This window comes from Homalodisca vitripennis, chromosome 6 (genome assembly GCF_021130785.1).
Source record: "Homalodisca vitripennis isolate AUS2020 chromosome 6, UT_GWSS_2.1, whole genome shotgun sequence".
Classification (NCBI taxonomy): Eukaryota; Metazoa; Arthropoda; class Insecta; order Hemiptera; family Cicadellidae; genus Homalodisca; species Homalodisca vitripennis.
Genome location: NC_060212.1, coordinates 67,516,300 through 67,531,652, shown reverse-complemented (window position 1 = coordinate 67,531,652; position 15,353 = coordinate 67,516,300). Strand labels below are relative to the sequence as shown.

The following is a 15,353-nucleotide window of genomic DNA, read 5'->3' as shown; positions in this document are numbered from 1 at the left end:
TGAAATTGATTGAGTTTACACGCTTGGCCAAGATGTTGACTTGAAACTCGTTTATTAAATTGGATATATGTATGGATATATATTTTAATGATGTGTACTTCTGCACTTATTATTTCTAAAAGACCAATTATAGTAGACAATATTAAATTTTTATTAAACTAAAACTTTTGTAAAATTCGCGGATTCATTGAATTTTAGAGTAATTCTCAAACTGCAAACTCCTTTTCGTGTAGTCGCCGTAATGTGTTATGTATATAAAATAATACACAATAGTCTTTCTCAATACCAAAAACATCTGATTTTGGGCATGAAGTGCGCAAACCTCTTAGAGAATTATTTAGTATAGTTAGTAGCAGTAAATTTTTAAATCGAGCAGGTGTTTTTTGATTAAGCTATTAAAACGAAAGGAGATAAGAGAGAAGCAAGGAGATAATGCTTTTGATGCTAGATAGACGTTACTATAATTCAACGTAAGGTACTTTACTGACTGTAACCGCGAACAGCAGGTACATCAAGAGGAAAGACGTAGTTTTAATACAAGAAATTTGTAAAATGGTGAAGAATGAACCACTTATTTTATAGGGTAAAACAATAGGATTCTTTTTATAGTACTTGAGTCAAATTTCCGGCTTACCCAACTAAAATTGATATCTCGTTTGTTGAGCGTTAGTGAAGCCTATCACTAGAGGAGCTGAAAAAAATCCATTTCTTCCTTTATGTATGTCTATATGTCTCGTCACACGATATTTTGACAGCGAACTGACCTTTAGTCTTAACATTTTGCTTGAAGATACTTTTATATATAAGCATCAGCGAGTTGTATACAGTTCATTTAGCTCAGAATTAGTGAACATTTTTATACTTGTCCTATGTGTAGTTATGATGGTAACGAGAAAATCGCAGAATAAAAATACATCTGTAAGTAAATTTAAGTTAACTATATCGATATTTAAAATGTGACATCTAGCCTAATGAAATGAAAAAAATTTGTGATGCAATCTTAGTTGACCTTTTACACGACACGTAGGTAGTGTAGGCTACTGTTACCTTGTGTAAATTGTAATTTGTATAAATCATAAATAAAATCTACAGTTAAAAAGGGTGAAGGTTGCGAAAGTTACTGGCGTGAGGATGGCCACACTGTACGTCTATCCATTGTCTGTGATTGTTACTACTCCCGGTGATCAGGGTCGAGAACCTTGGACTAGAGAGACGCGAACATTGTTTTTTGTTCAGATTGTATCCACAATATGTTCGTTTTGTTTGTTTTCCCTTTCACATTACATGTTACAGTACCGAAGTAATAATTTACGAGTAAAAATATATTTCATGACAATGCGTATTACATAACATTCAATTTTTGTTTCCTTTAAAAACTTACTAAACTTGTTTTAATGATTTAGGATTTTTTTCGTTTTACTTTTTTTAATATAATCTCCTTCGGAAAATTAAAAAAAAGATTAAAGTCAGCTTTAGATAGTAAAGTCTAAGAAATACAAATAATAAAGAACGTGATGTTACATTATTAGACAATTTATTATAGGTTTATGAGAATTATTCTACTCTATTCTTTCAGAGTAATCACATGAAACAATAAAGAATTTGCTTTAAACAAACTCTATTTTTTAAATATTAAGTTCCTAACTACCTCTAAAATCTTGTTTTATTGTAGTATTTTTTATAAAAGTTATATTATTTAATACAATACTTTTTCTGCGTTATTTTTTACGAGCAGCTACCCACAGCCGCACACTAAACTCTTATGCTTTGCACGTGTGTGCCCACTGCTGGTTCAAACGAATTATATTTCTGACGCCAATTTTGAGTTTGCCTGTTTTGTCTACGCCAAGAAGTGTGTGTTTATGGTCATTGAAATTAACTCAGGTCTTTGAATTTTTCGTTCAATAATAGTGTGAAAACCAATTGTTAGGCCTACTCCTTAGAAAATGTACTTAGTATAAATGTAAACAAAATTGAAAAGGTTTAAGTTAATAGCAGATATGGTTGTGCTGTTGTAAAACAATGTTTACACAAAATATTTGACTAAATTTTACAGGCTCTGTCAATTAATATTTCACAGCTTTAGAGACCAAGATAGGATTTTTTTGCTAATTCAAAGACCTGGTAGGGCGTAGCCCGAAGGTATTTTCGAAATCATAACACAACCAATATTCAATCCGATGACAAGGCGTGCTAAATCATTGCACAGGAAATATCTTAAACCGAAAGTAGATAACAAGACCCAGAAATAGACCTAAGTAGATTTTAAAGAGCTACATAGGCTACGTTTATAGTTTTGGTCGATGCAAAAGACAAACTCAGCTTTGGAACTCCAAGTAAATTCAAATGATCAGAAACATACACCTTTGGGCCGAAGAAGAGTTATAAATCATATGTGTCTATTTATATGTTCTTAATCGGGACAACACTAACTTGTCTTACGACTTACAGTATATGACAAGAGGTAGAAGTAAAGGGTTTTAGACCGAAATAGGTTTTCGGAAACTATGTATTCATATTTTCTTGATCGGAGCAACTAGGAAACTCAGCTTAGTTGACGCAGATATAATTAATTTAAACCACAATTGTTACTCCACGTGCAACATATGAAATAATAGTCTGGTTCTCTTAACCGTAAAAATTGTATTAATTTGTACCTTATGTGTGCCTACATACGTTTAAAAATACGTATATTCTTTCCAGTGACCGTACGAATGTCAGGGTAACATTTCAGTAGAATCGGTTGAATAGTTTACGCATGAAAGCATAACATACAAACAATGTCACTTTCACACTTATAATATTATTAAGATTAAGATTATAGATAAAGTAATATTTAAAAGATTCTCAGGACTTAACATTCGCATTACAACAATTTCAAATAGTAAGCTATCTAAGTAAGGCACTTTGATGAGTAATGCTTTATAAATTAGTTCCTAAATAAGTAACTATTAATTTAGTAATCAACTTATAAACTGAGTTTTCTAGTTTTAGCTAAAGTCTTCTGTAATGGTATCATCCTGCTTATCATATATTTTAAAATGTACTTTAGCTAAAACTCGATTTATTTTCAATATTTTAATACAGTTTTTAAGATATTTTAATTAGTAAGGCGGTGTTCAGAGCACAGTGGTCTTTCATTACGAAGAAACTAAAGTGTTATTATGAAAAGATTAAAACGGAACTAAGCACTGCCCTTATTTTCAGAGTGGCGTAAATATCAGTGTCAATTTCAAATAACTTGGAGAACATTAAATTGGGCTTTTTGTTCTTAGAATACAATTATAAAATTGATCGTCTCATTTCATTTTTAAGATTAAGTCATATAAGAGTATACTGACGTACTTTCTATTTACTTTAACATAAATATGATATTTATTTTATTTAGTACAAAATTGTTTATGTTAATATTGTTATTATTACTTTCATTCAGTTGTGTGAGTCCGAAGATGTACTCATTGAGTACGAAAGGCCTCACAAAAATAAAAAACTTTATATTATTGGAGAGTTTGTTTAAATTAATATGTCATTTCCAATAAGACAAGAGCTTCAAGAATGTATAAATATGATATTAATAATAATAAATTAAATTCCCAATTATTAACTTTTAGTACTCAATGATTTACAGACTTTTGAATACTCCACTATATATCGATAACCACAACAAAGAGTTAAACTATATAAAAGATATTGCTATTTTTAACGGTTACACCACACAACTTATTGACAACATACTTCACAAATCAATCAAAAGAAAATTAAGAAAATCTAGGAGAACATTACTACCACTTCAAGATAATAAACAAGAATTCATCTGTACAACATAAAGTAAAATTTCAGATTAATTGCAGAAAATATTTAAAAAAACATACACACAAATCTATCACTTATAAAACATATAACAAATTACCACAAATATTAGGAAATCCCAAGGATAAAACCACATTCGAAAACAAATCAGGAATTTATGAAATTAAATGCAACGACTGTGATAAATTGTACATTGGCCAAACTAAAAGGAACATTAAGACACGATTCAAAGAACACTTTGCACATATAAAATAGGGAAGAAATGAAAAATCTGCTGTGGCTAATCACTGTATTGAATCTGGACACACCATCTCTAATAAACATTTACGATTATTAAAAGAAGTTACTAACACAATACACTTAAATGCTTGGGAAATATTTTACATTACAATACATACAAATCAAGAGAAACTTATCAATAATAAAGACGGACCAATTCAAAATTCAGTTTTACTCTCATCTCAATTTATAAAAAAAAATAAAAATAAAATTCTAATTATATATTTTATACTGGCTAACCGTACATCCAAACTGTTTACCATATGTTATTATAAAATTAATTATTATTACAAAAATGTAAACATTTGATAATTTGCAAAGTGCCTGATGATGGAATCTTTGATTCAGAAAGGCCTTGCACAAAATAAAAAATTATATTGGAAAATGTTGTATTCCTTTATACTAGTGATACGACAATAAACTTTTAGTACGTTTAGAAGTTTATAACTCACAGACTACCAATTGTCAAAGAAATTAATTACTAACATAAAAATATATCACTGCATCTTAATTATGCTCTGAATAATATAAGAATACGTCATAAAGATAACAGAATTGTGCGATAACGATATAAGATTAATTGCATACTCACCTTTGCTACATATTTCCTAGTTCATGAAACTTTAGTTTCTTTTAAAAAGTTTACATTCTTTTACCTGCAGTTTAGGAACTTGGCGAATCAAACAGTACAATGTTTTAGGTTCAGCTGATAAGAAGTGAGGTACAAGAACTTAATATTTCCTTTTTTTGAAGATTAGGATCATAAATGGTATTGCAGAGAAGGTTTGAAATGATAAAGTTTTTTAAATGTAAGGAATAGCAAGGATGGAGGGAACGGACGTTATTAAAAATTCCGGTTGCAATGCCGGTGACGGCCTGGCTATTTAATATTTTCATCACAGAAGCAATGAAACTGACTAGTGAAATTGAATCGGACATTAATTTGTTTGTCCGGCTTGGGATTACTAACGGTACAGTCTGTGCCATGCGCAACTAGTGTTGTTATGTAATCTCATTATTCAAACGTTTTCAGATACACGATCGTGTAATTGGACAGGAAAGCAGGTAAAATCCATGGTCGACACAGCATTACAATAATTAAACGTACTTGGCCAGATATCCAATAACTAACTAGTTGGATATCATGGTATGTGGCTGCAAACTGTTTGTGCATGTGTGTACCTTAGGATGGATTTAGTCTGGCTGGATTTTATTGTTTGATATAACATGAATGGTATAGAAAGGTTCAGTCAAAAGAAATAGCAAATGATAAAAGGTGTTTATTTTATATTACACTTTTAAACTTGTTACGTGCATAAGGATTTCTAAAATTTAAGCCTGTTGCATACTAATTGTGATTTTAAACATGATAGTAAATGTTTTACTATTGAATATAGTAAATATTTTATTGAATATTTTTAATGTTGTACTTTTACAAAACTCCCATCGCAATACTACTTTCGGCCTTATAGTTTAGCCTGTATATTTCCATTCTCTGAGTCTTACTATTTGTGAGGTCCTAATTTACCAGAGCAGTGACAAAATTTGGCAAAATACAATTTCGACAAAAATTTAATATGTTGTTAGGATTACTATTTCCACTACCACGAATAGATTCATCGTTCAATGTGCTGAACCGTGCGCCGAATGGCGAAAGATGGATCAAGTATATTAGCCATAGCTATCACTATGTTAGCTTTGAAATCCGTGTATTCACTTTTCTGCCATGGGGTGCTGTCAACTTTAAGTTTTCTTTAGAGACTTATTATTTAATTTAGAAAATTCAGACCCCTCACTAAATATTTTCCAAGATAAAGGACGTAGTCTGTGCAGAAACAATTGATGTATTAATGATAATTCTATGTCCTGACAGTCCAGTAAATTCTGTCACAACCTTTAGACTCGTATGTGTAACTGGATATAATAGTTCTACAATCATTAAACAAGACTCCACTTGATTATCAATGGAGTTTTTTTTAATTATTAGAAATAAATTATGGGAAGCTCAAAACTACCTAAGCATTTTTTTTTGTTTTCATGTAACAGTTCAAGTGCTTAAATTTAAATCATCAATTCCACAGATACATTATATGTATTGAAATACGTATCCTTTAAAATAATTTAAACTTTTCCTTGGCACTTCGCAGGATTTTCAAGATATTTTTTAATAATAGATTCTGTATATTATATACCTTACCAAGCCGTCGGCTATTTCACAGAAATGAAATTTTCTCTACATGGTTCAAAGCTTTCTCTTACATTTTGGTTCATCATTGCGATTGTAACACGATGTTACACTTCCAGGTACTATTCAGGAAAGTGCCTTTTTATAGAAAGTACGCTAGTGATTGAATTACTTCCGTAGTTGCTAGAGTACTATTGTAATAACTGTGTCGAAAGTTTACTTTGTCTCTACAACGGAACTAACCTTTAAATCACTGTTCTGAGTAAAGTAAGTTTGTTCATTTAAATGTCGAGTTTTGTCTCTTACATAGTATAAAACACCACAGATTATGTTATTAGATATATATACACGCATAAGGAGAAGAAAAGCTGTAAAACTAACTGCTGAAATACGAATTTCCGATTTCCAAGATACATTTCATTATATTTGTACAGCTTGTGTAATATTTATAACAAGATTGATACTACCGTTACTAACAAGGCAAAAAAATATATAAACCACACTGTTTTTAACTCCATTCAAAAACCAACCGTATGAACATGATATACAAATAATTATCTAGCTAAATCAGCGCAGTACCAACAAGACAGTGACCCCATCCGATACAACACAATGGAATTCCAAATGATGGGTGTCCACGCCACTAATGAGATTGGACGGCGGTCTAGTTTTGTTGTAACCGACTTCTGCAATGTTTATATACTGAGGTACAGTAACGTCCAATGGACAGTCATTTGTTTTTTTCCAAAACTAATAGTCCACAGAAGGACAATTAATATTATTACAAAATGAGAATGACTTGTCTTTTGTTTAATCTGTTTACAGAGTCAGCAGAGACCACATGTATACATTTTTCTTTAATTATAAAATAGTATTGAGGGTTTAATAATGATTACATTGGAATTATATGTCGTGATTACAAAAAACTTTGTTTATTTGTGAATCTTTACAGTAAGTACAAAATATTGACGCCTTTCAATTCAGTAGTTGAGGGTAATCACCTCTTAGTATGTATGTAACGTCTATGCAAGAAGGTACGTAGGTGTTCATGTTTACTATATATCACATGCATGACATAACCTTACTTTGTTTGACGGACCAACAGACTTTCGTTACGCTTTATAAAGCCCTTAAATATCCATTTTATCGTTTTATTTGAATGTAGAAAAATAAAGTTTGATGATGGAGGATGTTCATCAACAGGATGGCTAACCGTTATAAAATAAACTCAGAGTTATAATTTAAGTATTAAATGAACTATATACTTAACATTTTGCATCCAACATCAGTTAAGTCTGATACGCAATATGTGGTTTGGCGTATTCCTAAATTGAATTGTAATATTTTTACGATTATCTGTGTTATATTTGTAAAAATAACATTTTGGTGTTGTACTCTGTGAATAAAGTTATTTATAATACATTGGTGCAAATTGTTCAGTTTTGTGTTGAGTTAAAAGTATTTAATACTTTTGATATATAATTAATATAACGAAGTAGGCCTAAACGAAATGTGCTTTTAAGCCGATTTGTCGTAATAATAACTGGCGTACCAATAATACTTGTAGTCGAATAAAGCAGAACATCACCAGTGTTGACTGTCTGTACTATTATTATTATTATTATTTTTATTATTTTATTTTCCAACGGCAGCAGCCAATTTACAAAGACAAGCATAGATAGTAGAATACAGCGGAAAATAAAATTAATATAATCAGATGAAAAATCTACATAAAGTAACAAAATAGGTATCATACAAAATGTGATAATAAATAATAAGTATTCAAAAATATAACATGTTATAAATATCTAAAACATAACAAAAAATAAAAATAAAGATTAACAACAACAATAATTATTCAAGTATGGAGACAACTCAGAAAATTGATTTAGATAAATTGTATTTTACTTAAAAAACAACTAAAGTATAGGTAGACAACAACAAAAGTAGAATAATAAATAATTACGTAAGGAAAAATATGTATAAAAACTCTTTGTGCAACAGGAACAAGCAATCAACTAGCTAACGAAATTGTAACGATTGATAAGAGCGAACATAAATAAATTGTGCTAATAAATTAAAATATAATATATAACATTTAACAAATAACAGTAGAAATTAAATAAATACAACATATAATACAATGAACATGCACTTAACACAGATTAAAGCTAACTAGGTCTTAATTTCTAGGTCTTATTGTTGATGAGTCGCTCATTGTCACCAGCGTATACAATATATAAACCACACGAGCCTAAATCCCTCAATTGCGTAGTTCTTCTGGTAGGCTGAGCTGATTGTAATGGTATTATAAATCTTGTTCATCTCCTCAGCTTAAATGGAAAATTTTATTATGTGTTTCAAATTTTTAGCTAAACTTTTCCATTGTTGGACATTGGAATCCTAGTATACTTCCCCACTTTATCGCAGGCGAATCTATAACAACCAATACCTTATTTTGCAAGAGTCTAGGCAAGAACTACTCTCATATCTGTTCATATGGTGTTTAAGAGCTGTTACATATTATGGGATCTGGATATGTGTAACCGTGTTAGTAGGTAATTGAATTATACATGTGTATAGAATTTATCTAGTCCAGCTTTGCCATTTTAAAGGCTATCTAATCACATCGTAAACAGTTTTAATTGTGAGAGATCTAAGACTCAGCCTTTTTATTATGACTCCAACTTAACCTCTGCATGTCCTAATTACTCTGTATGAGACTTGTAGCGGACTCACATAAAATATTTTAGATCTTTATGTATAACTAATGGAATTTCTTCTATTGTTCGTTATAAATGAAATGTAGAAAAAAGATTGTTTTAATAACTCCAGAGGAATAGTAGGTATTTGAGTCAGAATTTAAGAAACGTATTATTAATAACGAGTACAAATAAAGTGGACATTTAAAAGTATATACTGAAAGATTGTATAATGAAATCAAATTTCAAATTATTAAAAACACGTAATTGTTGGAAGCCGTAACGAATATAAAGATTTTACATGAAGTACAGTAAATAATTTTTTCTCCAGCCGTTTTTATATCATCTTGGTTACAAGTTAGTATTTTTCAGAGTATGTACTTCAAGAGAAAGCGATTAAAAATCTTTCCACAATTTTATCTAAATGGGACATATCTTAAAAGTGCCATAACTAAAATCCAATCAAAGTTCGTTTTAGCCGCTGTATATCAAAGAAGATAATTACAGGTTACAATTTGTATCTAGTGGCTGAAAATGTATCGCCAGTACCAGTAGGGTTCACTTCAGGATGGTGTATACCTTCCTGTTGAACCCACACTGGGTACAGAAAAAACCGATGTGCCACCTAAATCTGGAAAACCTGGTTGTCGTGGAGCTGGACATCACTAACTACAAATGTGGTGATTCTGGGGTGGAAGGGTAATTGGATAGGTCTATTCTATTGCCGGACATGACGTTGCGTATTGCGGAGAAGATGGTGGAGTTGGAGGGGTTCGTTCCCTAAGACTCAAATGTTCTTGCCAGCCTAGACATGAGGGTGTGCTACACCCTGCCTGCTTTGGCTGAAGAGACTGGCTTCTAGCTGAATTCCCCTTTTTCCGAGGGGGCATGACTTGAGATTGCCTTGAATTCTTCCTAATGGATCTCGCCAGGAGGTTGCCCCTACCGCTAACTTTACCCATCCATAATATCCTGTCACTCGGAAGGCAGCGCAAAAGACCGTATAGGAGTAGGTAATATTTCTGAGTTTCTTATCGTAAGAGAACAAAATACTCTATACCCAGATCAATTTCACAAATGTATGACTTGTACATTACAAACTGCAACCCTTAATCATTATCAAAAGCTCTCTGATTCTGTTAGCGAAGAACGTAGATCTTCAGAAAAAAAACACTTTTTTCATAAGTCTATCCAGTGTGCAGTTTTACAGACAGACTTAAACCAAATTTACATGAAAGTTATGTAAAAAATGTATAGTATCACAGATTTAAAATCAAATTCTGGCATGATTATGGTCACATTCATCCATTAGCGGTACTCATCCATAACTTTGGTGTAAGCAGTTAACTGAAATAATGGTGTAGGCTAAGTCTCTGAGAATCTTCGTCTCATATTATTTTGTAACATACTTAGGCAGCTAGGTAGTACTCCTATGTGTTGAACTTAAAACATGTCCGCGATTGCAGCTTCCTCAGGTTCAACCAACTTGGATTGAACCTCTGTAAATAGTTAGCCGAATATAAAATTTTAGAGCAGCCATTACATGATGTACCAACGTAAAGGGCCTTTGTTATAGAGAGTATTTTTGATTGATGAACCTCTCTGTAGTTACGATTGGATACTGCAGCTTAGGAAGCATTGTGAGTTAAAACTTGATACGGTATAAACGGGATGTTTAGGTAATTTAGAATCCAATCGGGAAGGAAATATTCTAAAACCTTTACTTCCTATATAATTGCATCAAATGAACACTTTTGACATCAGCATTCTTTTTTCTTGACGTTGGAAAGAGTCATGGCATTAATAATTACACATACATTGAATAGAGTTTTATAAGTTAGTAAAGGGGATATCATTGAATACGTGTACAATAATGAAACATTGTTTGAGTGTTGAAATGGTTTTCCATTTAAATTTATATAAACATGCAAATTTTTAGTTTAGTGACTATAGTTTTACAAAGTTGAAATAAATTTCATTTCTTGTAAGATATCGGAATGTTCTATGTTGCAATAATTGGTCTATATAAACTACATATTTCCTGCATTTTTAAGTTGTAGTTTTGTGTTCACATTACTAATGTACCTATTATGTTATTTCTGCTCTCTAAAACGTTTTAATTACTACGTAGATAATACGTTTGTACTGAACTCTACGCTAAGGATTAACTTAGCAATTTTGAAACAAATCGTATAAAGGCACACAGTGATATATATTAAACGGGATAGAAATAATTAGTTTCTAAATTAATTGCGTCCAAATTGTTTTCCATTACCCTCGACGATATCGAGATTGGATTGTAGCTTCAATTCTTTTGATTTATTAATTGTATTCTAAGGAAACAGTTATAAAATTAAAGTTGTGTTTTTCCCAGCTGTTAAGAAAACTATTTAAACCCTTTTTAATAATTTAGTTTATATACAAAAGAAACTACTAACAACACCTTCATAAACTAATGGTAACTGATAATATACTTACTGGATAGTTAGTAAATTGGTAATGTATCTAATTTTATGGAAAATTTTGGCGTATCTTTCTCATACAACCATTTAATATATTTTAATTTTTATATATTTTATATAAAGATTATTATGCACTTAGTTGTAAAGCCTGAAAGATTGTCTTAACGCTTTGATTTCATCGGTTTCATAATAAATGAACCGATAAATTATCATAATGATGATCCTTTAAAATATAAAATTATAAATTTTAATGCATAGTGTTCAAATACAGATTATGCGTAAAATATGAGTATATTGACAGTTTAAAATGACTAAATGTTATGACAAATTAAATAAAATATTTACAATTGTAGTATGTTACAAAAAAGGTCATGTACTTGTTTTTAAATCATATACTTTTAAACTTTCCACCGTCATTAACAAACTTGAAACAAAGAACATATTTACGTATGATATAACGTTACATATTTTACCTGGCATTTTATTTTGTAGAATAGAAATATATTGAAACGTATTAAAGTAAACTGAAACCGAATTTGTTATCATTATAAAGTTTAACTAAACATTAAATCCAAATGCATCGAAACTATAAAACTAATATATTACCTTTATTGAAGTGCTATAGATTATAATAGGCAAACTCACATTTGTATTTCAAAAAGACAAAGTTTTCATTGTATATAAAAGTCAGACACTAATTACGCAGCTTAATACCAATCTAGATTAATAGTACAAGAACTTTGCAACTGATCCTCTTATAAATAATATAGATCTCTTTGTTCTCTTTGTTAATCATTTATATACAAGTTAAATATAAAAAAGCACTCGCAAATTTTGTAAGAAGCACATTATGCCTTAAAGTAAGTTATTGTGTAACGCTCAGAAGTTAGCCATAACGCACAGGAAGAGGGATTTGACATTAAGTGGTATTTTAATGAATATAAGAATACATTTTTATTTTTAGATATTTTTATTTCTCGAATTAGCTCATTGCGTAACCTAACACAAACTTGACAAGGAAATTTCTCAAAGGTATCTTTTCTGTTTTGGTGCACAGAAAAGATACCTTTTCTCAAGTTATCGCTGCTCTAGTATCATATAAAGGACATGCTTAAAAGAGTCAAATAACAACTGAATCTTCATTACACGAAGACTTGGAGCATGTACGCACAAGGGAAAACTTATAAATCCAATTCTTGAAGTCAACTCAATATTACTCTAAAACTTATGTCGGAAATAATTCTAGAAACTTTTTAAATCCATAGCGCCTTTCAGACGAGAAATGAGGATGAACCAACCCGAAAAAGGCCATTTGTTGCCACTCACAAGAACAAAATTTTCATTAGCTATGTAAAATACAAAATGCTTTTGTATTTTTTAAACATATTTTCTCATCTACAAAACAATCTGCTGTCAAGTTTGAAGCCCATGAATTTGTCAATTTAACATTTTCCAATGCTGTACACTATAAAAATGATTACTGGATGCAGATAAATTAGTTTACTGTCTTTTTAAACCTATATTGAAACAGATGGATTTGAGTTTCCTTGAGAAGATATATTTTATTGAGAAGAAACTCATACACACATCTGTATTTATGAAGTTTCCGATTAGCTGACTGATTATAAATGTATCACTTATATGGAGAGATGTGTGAAAAGTTTATTACCAAGGTTATTGATAATATACAGGGTGAGTTTTTTAAAGTGATCCAATAGCTAACTTTTTAATTACATGACTTAGCACCACACTTTAAATTTGGAACTTGCTCAATTTTAAGTTTCACTCAGGAATACACTTTCAAATTTTTTGAAGATGGTCGCCATTTTCCAATATGGTGGCCAACTTTAAAATCTTTTATGGAACACCCTGTATGTTATGTTGTTTTTAGATTCTACTCTACAAAATAAGACATTTTTGCTTCTGAAAGTTTTTCTATATCTCTAATTGTTCAGGAGCCACGTGGACTGGAAGTTTTCGGATTTTTTCGGACTGATGGTGAAAACTTTCAGTCCACGTAACTCCTGAACCATTAGATATATGGAAAAACTCTTAAGTACAAAAAGGTTTTATTTTTCAGATTAGAATCTAAAAACAACATAAAATACAGGGTGTTCCATAAAAGATTTTAAAGTTGGCCACCATATTGGAAAATAACGGCCATCTTCAAAAAATTTGAAACTGTATTCCTGAAGTGAAACTTAAAATTGAGCAAGTTCCAAATTTAAAGTGTGGTGCTAAGTCATGTAATTAAAAAGTTAGCTATTGGATCACTTTAAAAAACTCACCCTGTATAATTTGAAAAGTGAAAGGTATTGTCATATTTTTATGTACACAAATAAAATACTATGTTTCATTAATAGGAAACTATAGTTTTCTTCAGATTTCACGAACTGGCATGTATAGATGCAAGGTTTTGAGTCAGCGTAAGAGGCTTCGCGCTCTCCCCACATCTGACATCATCCTGGTACGAAGAGCGACTGTTAATAGATTGATGATTACCACTGTTACAGAGGTAGCAGAGGTAATGCTTCACACCAAATTTCAACCCTAACTTAACTCTAACAGTTATCTTGCACAGTTGGACACACAAAGAGACATATGCCTGTGTTCACTGTGAACTGGTGGGAGACGTACCGCTAAACGCAATTCCAATTATACTATTGTATTGTTTCCTTGTAGATCTGCTATAAACAACGAGCCTCAAACCATTCACTTGCGTCTGCAAACCATGCAAATGTCTAAAATCTGTTTCCAGTGAAATATCTATTAATATTTCATATAGCAGAAGATATTCCTTATGTTTTAAGGGCACTATACTAGATATATGCAAACATTCAGATGAATCTATAGGAAAGTGGTTGTTCTTCTGCATGTTAAACACTATATTCCACTTCTGCAATGTTAAAAATTGCTAAGCCTTCACAATGCTACTTTAAAATTTATAAAATATTAACAATAAAATCGGTTATTTAAAATTTTTTACTGTAATACATGGTGATAAATCCTATTTTTATCAGTAATTTCTTGACTGGAACAATTATTAAATCCTTTTACCATAATAGGCAGATACCATTTCAGGTAAAGTTAACATGTTAAGGCTTAGTATATAACCAATGAATTAGATTAATTTGATCACATCTGTTGAAAAGGTACTAAAAGAAATTATATATTTTTAATCATTACAAATTACTTTGATTGTTTATTTGTTAACTCTGTGTTAATCTCGTTACTAATATGGTTGCCCAAATCTCCAAGGTAACCAGAGTTACTTTGTAACACAAACTTAAAACTCTCGATGTAGATCGATGTGTACCATTATCAACATTAATGTAGAGGTAGAGTTTCAACCCAGATTTACATCCTCTCGGCAACTCAGTCAACTGTTAACGTGAGTACAGTCGGCCAGAAATCTGACCGTCATCAACAACTCGTGGAGGGGCTTTGATAAACGTTTATCAATGTAGAGGTAGAGTTTCAACCTAGATTTACATCCTCTCGGCAACTCATTCAACTGTTAACGTGAGTACAGTCGGCCAGAAATCTGACCGTCATCAACAACTCGTGGAGGGGCTTTGATAAACGTTTATCAATGTAAAGGTAGAGTTTCAACCTAGATTTACATCCTCTCGGCAACTCATTCAACTGTTAACGTGCGTACAGGCAGCCAGAAATCTGACCGTCATCAACAACTCGTGGAGGGGCTTTGATAAACGTTCATCCATGTAGAGGTAGAGTTTCAACCCAGATTTAAATTCCTCTCGGCAACTCATTCAACTGTTAACGTGCGTACAGGCGGCCAGAAATCTGACCGTCATCAACAACTCGTGGAGGGGCTTTGATAAACGTTCATCCATGTAGAGGTAGAGTTTCAACCCAGATTTAAATCCTCTCGGCAACTCATTCAACTGTTAA

General features: G+C 31.3%; 1 protein-coding gene across 5 annotated transcripts in view; it reads left to right on the top strand.

The window, feature by feature from the left end:
• Positions 1-15,353, top strand: part of LOC124364416 — a 393,612-nt gene that overhangs the window by 34,105 nt on the left and 344,154 nt on the right. The gene's annotated exons all lie outside the window — the stretch shown is intronic.